This window comes from Rana temporaria, chromosome 4 (assembly GCF_905171775.1).
Source record: "Rana temporaria chromosome 4, aRanTem1.1, whole genome shotgun sequence".
Lineage (NCBI taxonomy): Eukaryota > Metazoa > Chordata > Amphibia > Anura > Ranidae > Rana > Rana temporaria.
This window is the reverse complement of record NC_053492.1, coordinates 5,061,354-5,070,279: the sequence shown is the minus strand read 5'-3', so window position 1 is coordinate 5,070,279 and position 8,926 is coordinate 5,061,354. Positions and strand designations below refer to the sequence as shown.

General features: G+C 45.0%; 1 long non-coding RNA gene across 1 annotated transcript; it reads left to right on the top strand.

The window, feature by feature from the left end:
- Positions 1–288: 288 nt before the first annotated feature.
- LOC120935248 lies at positions 289–7,236 on the top strand. Its single transcript, XR_005748375.1, has 3 exons — positions 289–330; positions 6,965–7,081; positions 7,198–7,236. It is a non-coding gene; the product is annotated as an uncharacterized LOC120935248 (long non-coding RNA).
- The last annotated feature ends 1,690 nt before the right edge of the window (positions 7,237–8,926 follow it).

Genomic DNA, 8,926 nt, shown 5'->3' with positions numbered 1-8,926 from the left:
GATGTTCTACATGACTAAATCTCACATCAATTTTACTGCAAAATCAAAGGGGCCAAAATGTCCCCCCCCCCCCCCGAGCAGTAATATATTTCTATCCCCCTTGGTGGGAGTGGAGATGACCCATCTATAAGGATATACAGTACATACACACAGCACAAGGCCGTGTTCACACTACGAGATGTTTCTGCAGTTCCTCTGAACTCCACAAGATGGCAGACAGTAAGTCTCTATGGAAGACAGGAAGTGATGTCAGGTACAGGCAGGAAGTTTCGGGTGAGAGGTGAGTCGGGAAGAAGTAGAGAGAAGACGTTGGAAGTGGCAGCAGAGGAGGTAATAAGATCTTATTTTCTATTTACACCCAGTAACCCCGTCATGTCCGTCCTCTTCCTCCATAGTCACTGTGACGTCTTTTATCTCCAGCAGATGATGATACACACATACAGGGCCGCTGATAGAAATCATGGGGCCCCGTACAGCCTACCTGACGGGGCCCCCTTCAGCTCCACCCCTGGTCCCGCCTTTAGCTCCACCCCTGAAACTGTCTCTGCAGCACGTTACGGGATTGGCGGCATAGGTAGGCACCTGGAGCAGAGAACCGGGGGGGGGGGGGGCTGCCGTCTAAAATTGAAATTGAGAAGCGTGAGGGGGGGGGCTGCCGCGAATTGAGAAGCGGAGGGGGGCCCTTTACAAATTATTAATAAAAATGAAAAAATAAAAATAAAAAAATATATAAAATAAATAAATAAACATTTATAAAAAAAAAGGGTGGGGGGGTTGCCATTCAGGGCCCTGGGGACCTCTGGGCCCTTTAATTAAAAAAATAAATAAAACATTTATAAAAAAAAGGGGGGGGGTTTGCCACATGGAGACCTCATGATCCCTTTAATATATATATATATATATATATATATATATATATATATATAAAATAAAAATAAAAATATGAAAAAAAAAAAGAATTTATAAAAAAAAGGGGGCCCTGGGGGACCTTTAATAATAATAATAATATATATATATATATATATATATATGAAATAAAAAAATATATAAAAATGTATTTATTTTTTTATAAAAAAAAGGGGTGTTTTCATCCCGGGCCCTGGGGATCTCCGGGCCCCTGGGGACCCCCGTACCCCTAAGAAAAAAAAATTGTCCCTTTAATAAAAAATAAAAAAATATATATATTAGAAAAAATATATATTTTTTTATAAAAAATAAATAAAAAAAAGGGGGGTTGCCATCCGGGGCCCTGGGGGCCCCCGGACCTCTAAAAAAAAAAAAAAATGGCCCTTTAATAAAAATTAAAATAAAAATATATTAAAAAAAATATATATATTTTTTATAAAAAATAAATAAAAAAAAGGGGAGTTGTCATCTGGGACCCTGTGGGCCTCCGGGCCCCTGGGGACCTCCGGACCCCTAAAAAAATAAATAAAAAACATTTTTTTTTTTAAAGGGGGTTGCCATCCGGGCCCCTGCTGGCCCGGGGCCCCCTACAACAGGGCCAGTTGTACTGGCTTATCAGTGGCCCTGCACACATATATAGTGTGGAGACCTTCAGGGGGGAATTAGTTAATGATTCCCCCATCTACACATAGGAGGGGGATGGGGGAATCCTCCCCTCTGCACTATTGTATTCTGACAATGGGGGGCGCTCCTCCACTCTCAGAATACACAGATCAGTGATGAAGCTATTGGCTGCAGCCGCTGATCGAGTGACTTTTATCCGGGAGTGACCACACATGGATGGAAATGTGACGATCCCTGCTGAACCAGCTGAATTTCCATGTATCTATGGTCACCTGAAGTCAGGGCACAAATCCCAGGTCACCATGGTGACTAGAAGTGGTGTCCTGGCCCCTGGGCTCTTGTCAGCCCATTCTCACTGTTGGTCTGAATAATGTTTCTGCCTGAAACCCGGACACATTATTCAGACAGGAATGTGGCTCGGAGCGGGGCCAGGTGGGAGGGTGAGGAGGGAGGAGGAGGCACCCAACCTGTGAAGTCGGGGGAGGACTGGGCAGGACAGCGGCTTGGAGGGAGCCAGGGAGGGACATGCTGCTTTATGTACATAAGACGTCCTCTCCATCCACTCTGCTCTCACACACTGCTGGGGGAGATGTACAGGACATGCAGGAGGACTCAGGTGGAGGGGGGGATTGTATTACTGTCCTCCATTCTGCACCCTTCTCCTGCACCCCATGTCCTCCATTCTGCACCCTTCTCCTGCACCCCATGTCCTCCATTCTGCACCCTTCTCCTGCACCCCATGTCCTCCATTCTGCACCCTTCTCCTGCACCCCATGTCCTCCATTCTGCACCCTTCTCCTGCACCCCATGTCCTCCATTCTGCACCCTTTTCCTGCATCCCATGTTCTCTATTCTGCACCCTTCCCCTGCATCCCATGTCCTCCATTCTGCACCCTTCTCCTGCACCCCATATCCTCCATTCTGCACCCTTTTCCTGCTTACGCCTTCGAAATCTAAGGCACGCCGATGCAACTTTGGGACCCCTGGCTTTGTGAATCCAGTGCTTGCCTCCAGGGCTGTGGAGTCGGAGTCGGAGTCGAGGAGTCGGAGTCGGGGGAAATTTTGGGTACCTGGAGTTGGAGTCGGAGTCGGCAAACAATGCACCGACTCCGACTCCGACTCCTACTAAATTTAGATTGGAATAAAAAAAAAAAAAAAGCAAGTTTAAATGTCCCAATTCACAAAAAGTTATAATTAATGACTTCTCTACTGTAAGAATAAAGACCAATGCATGCAGTGCCTCACGTAACCGCAAAATGAACACGTTAAGTGACCGTGAAGAAGCATGCTTTTCATGTGCTTCACTATATGGCACGCAACGCACAATTAGGAGCTGCAATACTTATACTTTCCATAGTGTTGTGTTCTGCTTTTACAGGGAACGCATGTTAGAGAACCAGTAAGTGTCCAAATAAAAAAATTCCAACAGGAGTTTTATAAAGCACTAAAAGAAGTTGAAAAGTATGATCGCTCATCAAAACTTACTGTTGAAGAAGCCATCCTTGTTTATCCAGAGATCGTTAGTGATGTGGCCAGAATAGTTACTGCAATGCCACCCACCCAAGTCAGTGTCGAAAGATTATTTTCAGCCCTAAAAATAATAAAGTCTGACTTAAGAGCCTCTATGAAAGAGGATCTGGCAGAGGCAATTCTCTTCCTTAGAACTCTACATTGAATTGATTTGCATTTGCTAAGCCTAGAACTACATTTCAAGATTAATATAAACCATTTCTAGGTTTTACAGATTTTGTTTTTGGTTCATTATAGATGAGCTTTGTTTTTGTTCTAAAACAACCAAATAATGTGGTTTGTATTTTTGAACTGGTAAAGATCCTGTTCCTGATGTTTATGCCTGCTGCTACTATCCAGCCACTTGATTGTTTTCATTGTGTTTGTCTTTTGCTTACATTGTGTTTGTCTTTTGCTTAAACTGTGCAATACAGTAGACTGTTGGCTTCCCAGCCAGTAGTCCTGTGGTAGGTTGCGTTTCTTTCCCTCAAGGAATGTATAAAATACATTCGCATATTAATACAGAGGAGTCGGAGTCGGAAGTACATAAAACTGAGGAGTCGGAGTCGGAACATTTATCTACCGACTCCACAGCCCTGCTTGCCTCTGTGCGCTACGTCGGCGTAGCGTAAAGAAGATACGCTACGGCGGCATAAATATGCGCCGATGTATGTGAATCCGGGCCAATATTTTTATTAGGTTTAAGATAAACCAACAAACAGGAAAAAAATACAACACAGCACAAAAAATAAAATAAAAACAAGAACACCAGTCAACCTGGTCGTACAGAGGTAGAAAACATTAGGCAGTATGCTCAAATACAAAAAAATATATAACTATCAGCGCAAAAGTCATATAGTAGGCACAATGGTAAAAGGTGCAGGTACACTATCTAGGCATAACAATAGCAGAAGACCAGACATTAGGAATCCCCAAGGCACGGCCCCTCAATGGTCAAATAAGGATAATACAATCAGTGCTGGGAGAGGGTTAGCGGACTCGCCAACCATCTACCCCAAATTTTGTGAAAAGTTTTGTTCCGTTTCCGGAGTTCAAAAGTAAGTTTATACAGTGGGATAGCATCATTAATACCTTTTAACCAGAGAGACCTCAGAGAGGTCTGTGCGCCCTTCCAGGACAGTAAAATAGCTTTTTTAACATACAAATAGAGTATGCGGAGCAGTCTCTTGGCATGGGATGACCTGTGTAAGTCACCAAAAACGCCTATTAGGCAGTTCTTGGGGTGGATTATGTTTGGGAGGCCTAAAGCTGATGAGAGGAAAGCACCCCCTTCTTCCCAGAAGTCCCGGACTATCGGGCATGACCAGAAGTGTAGAAAATGGGCCTCTTGGCCACAGCCGAGAAAACAGGCAGCCGAGGGCAAGAGACCCACTTTGTGTAGCCTAGCCGGAGTGAGGTGGGTTTGATGGAAAATTTTGACCTGTATGATGCAGTGCCGGGAAGAAATGACAGAGGTTTTATACGTATCACTAAATTCTGACCAGTCCTCGTCTACCAGGGAGATGTCCAGCGAGGTCCATTTTACCTGAGCTTTGTGATACCCGGGGGGTTAAAGTCAGTCATTAGGGCTGCATAGTAGGTAGAGGCAAGTTTAGTGGGATCTGGCTGTCTGAGCAGTTTTTCCAATGGGGGGCAGGTCAGTGGGATCGTCCAGGGAGCCAAACTGGGCACCAATAGCGTGCCTGAGCTGGTAGTAGTAGAATAGGTACGATCTTGGTAGGTTAAAGTCTAAACGTAACTGGGAGAAAGATTTAAAGCCCTGAGCATTGTACAGGTGACATAAATATTTAACCCCCTTAGAGTACCAGCAATTGGGGTCAGGAAGGGAGTATAATTCCTGCAGAATAGGGTTAAACCACAGGGGGTTCTTGGGGGACTTCAGCCAGGTGTGTTTGACTATCTTCGTGACAATATAGAGGAAAGGGGAGTGGCAAGTATAGAGGTTCCAGGGCAGGGTTAGAGACCCGGCCACTGTAGATAATATTTGTAATGGTGACCACCGTTTACGACCTTCCATCAACCCACGACAGCTCATCTGACACTCCAACCCTCCAACAGACATCAGACATCCCATTTCCCAGAATAACGAGACTTGCTCTGTGTTCTGGTTTCAAATACAAGACAACTTTAATGGCTAGCTCTCAAGTTTATATACAGTTCAAGCATGAAAGGAACCATCAAACTCTCCACCCACACATCACACCCTGGGGGGGCTTCAATACACCTTCAGATGGCTAATTGCTAAACATTCCAGACATCTCGGCGACGCACTATAATTATCATGACCTATTCACTGCACATTCCTTCATTAACAGAATTCAAACAAAACACCATCACACAATGAATACCCCTCAATCTACATCTTTAGACAGACGTTCTGTCTCCACATACAGCTTGACAAGTTCCATTCCACACACACAACAGTATTTAGCATACATAATGAGAGATCCTGGACCAGACTCAATTAGCATGTCAACAGTCTACACAGAGAGATGAGTCATAGAATAAACCAACACTTTGCAATATCTCCTGCAATATGAGCTATCAGTAATGTCCCCTGTCCTGTAATTTAGGATATAATTTCTCAGTCACCCTATGGCCCTATTGGACATAAGGTGACCCTAGACATAAGAGTTATTAATGACGCTGGCACAGGAGTACCCCTCATCCTTCCAAAGTCTCTGTTTGTCCCGGGTCATTCCGTTACAATATTGTGCAAAGTTTCCAGGGAAGATGCGATGGCCCCCTCCGTAGAGGTACAGGCATTAGCCAGAGCCGGGCACAGCCAATCATGGACGTGCACAAGCTGGGATGCCACATAATATAGAAAGAAGTTGGGAAACGCCAAGCCTGTCAAATGTGCTGGCAACCGTAGTGTTTCGAGGGCCACTTTGGGGATCCGCCCTTCCACAGGAGAGTAGTACTTATTGGCCCAGATTCAGAGAGACTTACGACGACGTATCTCCAAATACGCCGTCGTAAGTCCGAATGAGCGTCGTATCTATGCGACTGATTCATAGAATCAGTTATGCAAAGATTAGTTATGCATAGAATCTGGGGAGTCACAGCCACGTCTGAGGGGAAAAGGCTGGACTTCTCTCAATTCACCCGGAAGATAGAATAGTCCCCAAATTGTCCACTATTTACACTCCGTTCCTCCGCACGTCACATGAGAGCTTATTTTCACACATTCCTGACAGATTTCTGTATGGTAAAGGTCAAAGTTCACTCTTCAGTTTAGAAGAGGTAGGACACACCCAGGAACAATGATTTGGTTTGCACGGGAGCCTCATATAGAGGACCCCTCAAATCTCCCCATCCAAAGCCTATATGTCCTATGACATCACACTGACCTCACAGCTCCTCCTGCCAATGTCTCTCCATCCAGAGTCAGAGAATCCTATGACATCACAATGACCTCACAGCTCCTCCTCCCAATGTCCCTCCATCCAGAGTCAGAGAATCCTATGACATTACACTGACCTCACAGCTCCTCCTCCCACGGTCCCTCCATCCAGAGTCAGAGAATCCTATGACATCACTGACCTCACAGCTCCTCCTCCTAATGTCCATCTATCTGGCTTTTTTTCTGATGCTCTTAGGATGTGGGCAGAGCCTTGGCATCCTCACTAGCAAAGTGGGACTGTTGGTCCTGCATTGTATGTAATGACATCAGAATACCTGCAACAAGCTTTTATCCTGCATAGTGTGGGGGTCCTGTGTGGGTAAATTATATCTCCGTCTGAAGTGGGGCTTTAATAAAATGGAGACCTGATTGGTGAGGTGAGGAGGATTCTGGGAATGTCATTTGATTTTACTATATGTGTTCAAATCTAGAGTTTTACTCCTGTGAAATCTGGATATCCTATGATAATCACATTGCCTCCACTTCCCTCCTTGATAGAATAGAGAAAGAAGATTCTAGAAGTCACTATAGAGATCATCAAATTGCTGACAGGAGACATGAGCGGTGTTAGGAAGGACATCATGATGGACAATCAGCCGCCCCTCACATCACCGGGTAAGAGGAGACTTTATTGTAAAGGAGAGAGCAGTACGGAGGCTCCACCTAGATCCCCCATCATCTGATAAACACATAGAAACAATGTATTCAGTCAGTGTGTGTGTTTCCTACAGATGGATCCAGTAATGGGAACCCACCAGAGAGATGTCCCCGTCCTCTGTATTCCCGGGATTCCACACAGGAAGGTCACACCATCCCCCACCATCATCAGGTAGATGAGGAACAATCACTGATAGTATCATTAGGATCTGTACATTATCTGCATTGTTACCATTGATGTCATTTTTATTCTATATTCAGAGTGGAGACCTGAGAGATTCTAAAGTTGAGGTTAAAGAAGAGATAAAAGAGGAGGATGAGGAGTATGGAGTGATGGAGGAGTTATCAGAAAGACACAAGGATATGATGGAGCCACCTAATACCAGGAACCCACCAGAGAGATGTCCCCGTCCTCTGTATTCCCGGGATTCCACACAGGAAGGTCACACCATCCCTCCTTATTTAAAGGTTGGTGGGACGGAGCATCTAGACATGGACTTGTGGAGGGCTGTTTCGATTTTATAGATGTGATGTCACAGTAATAAAGCTTATACCTTGATGATATTCTCTCTCATTGTCTTGGTTTAGAGTGGAGATCCAATCGATATAGAATTTGAGGTGAAATCAGAAGAAGAAGAGACGTATGTGAGGGATGATCAGCAGTCTATGGAGGAGGATGGAATAACAGGGACATTTATAGAGGAGGACACTCCTACAGAGATCAGCACAGGTGGGTCATTAACACTAAATACATTCCTCCACCCATACTGCTCACTGATTGGTCCAGAGTAGGGCGGGGACTGGGTGATAATCTTCCTTCTCTGTGATGCAGACACAGTTTATTTGTACTCAGAGCCTCTTGTGGAACTAGGGGAAGGAAACAGAAGAAAGCTGAAAGTTTACCTGGGGTGTGCCGTGGTCAGTATGCCTAAAAGGGGGTAAAAACAAAAGACATTAGGATGAGTATATAAAGGAGGTTTATTGAAACAATACAAATTAATTGGCCAAATGAACAAATGCTTGAGACATCTCAATGAGTGGCTCCGGGATGTACCTGGAGTAGCATGATGACCTCCACCTGCCTAACCTTTTAATAATGTGAATCGGGACACCCTGGCGCAATACCGCAGAAGTGGCCCCAACCCTAAATGAATGACCTGAGCAGGACATGGGATTCAACCCCAGATTCCCTAAGAGGGTGCAACAATACTTTATGAAAAGTGCAGAGGTCAGAGGGGCCCCGTTAACCGTCAAAAGAGGACTAGCCCTGGGTTCCCCTGATAACTGGGCCATGAGTAAAACCGAAACCAGGCACCAACCAACCTCAATCTTGAAATACCTGATATCGGTACCAGCCCCAGTTTGCTGCGTTTTACATGCCTCTAGGTGTAACACGAAATGGTCAGGGTACCTGATCGACTGATTAATCAGTGTATAGGAATTATCTCCCGTACAAGCAAACTCCCCCGGTCTAAGGAAACCATAAAATGCTAAATAGCCGCCTTCCGCACCAGGCTAGGTAGCTGCCCAAAAGGAGACCTAGACAAAATATCCGACATGGCCCGGAAGATGTGCCCTGCCATAGGCAACCTGTTAGTAGGGCTCGGGGGGTTGCTCTTCTGAATACCCATGAGGATAGCTTTAACAGAATGAGCTGCAAACAATGACTGCCTACCGGGATGAAGTAGAGAAATAAAATGTTGGCTACCTGCCAAATACCCCTTGATGGTATTGTGGGACAATTTCAGTTGAAAATGACAGTAGGCCACAAAAGACAAAAGGTAGTGATTATAAAAACAATCC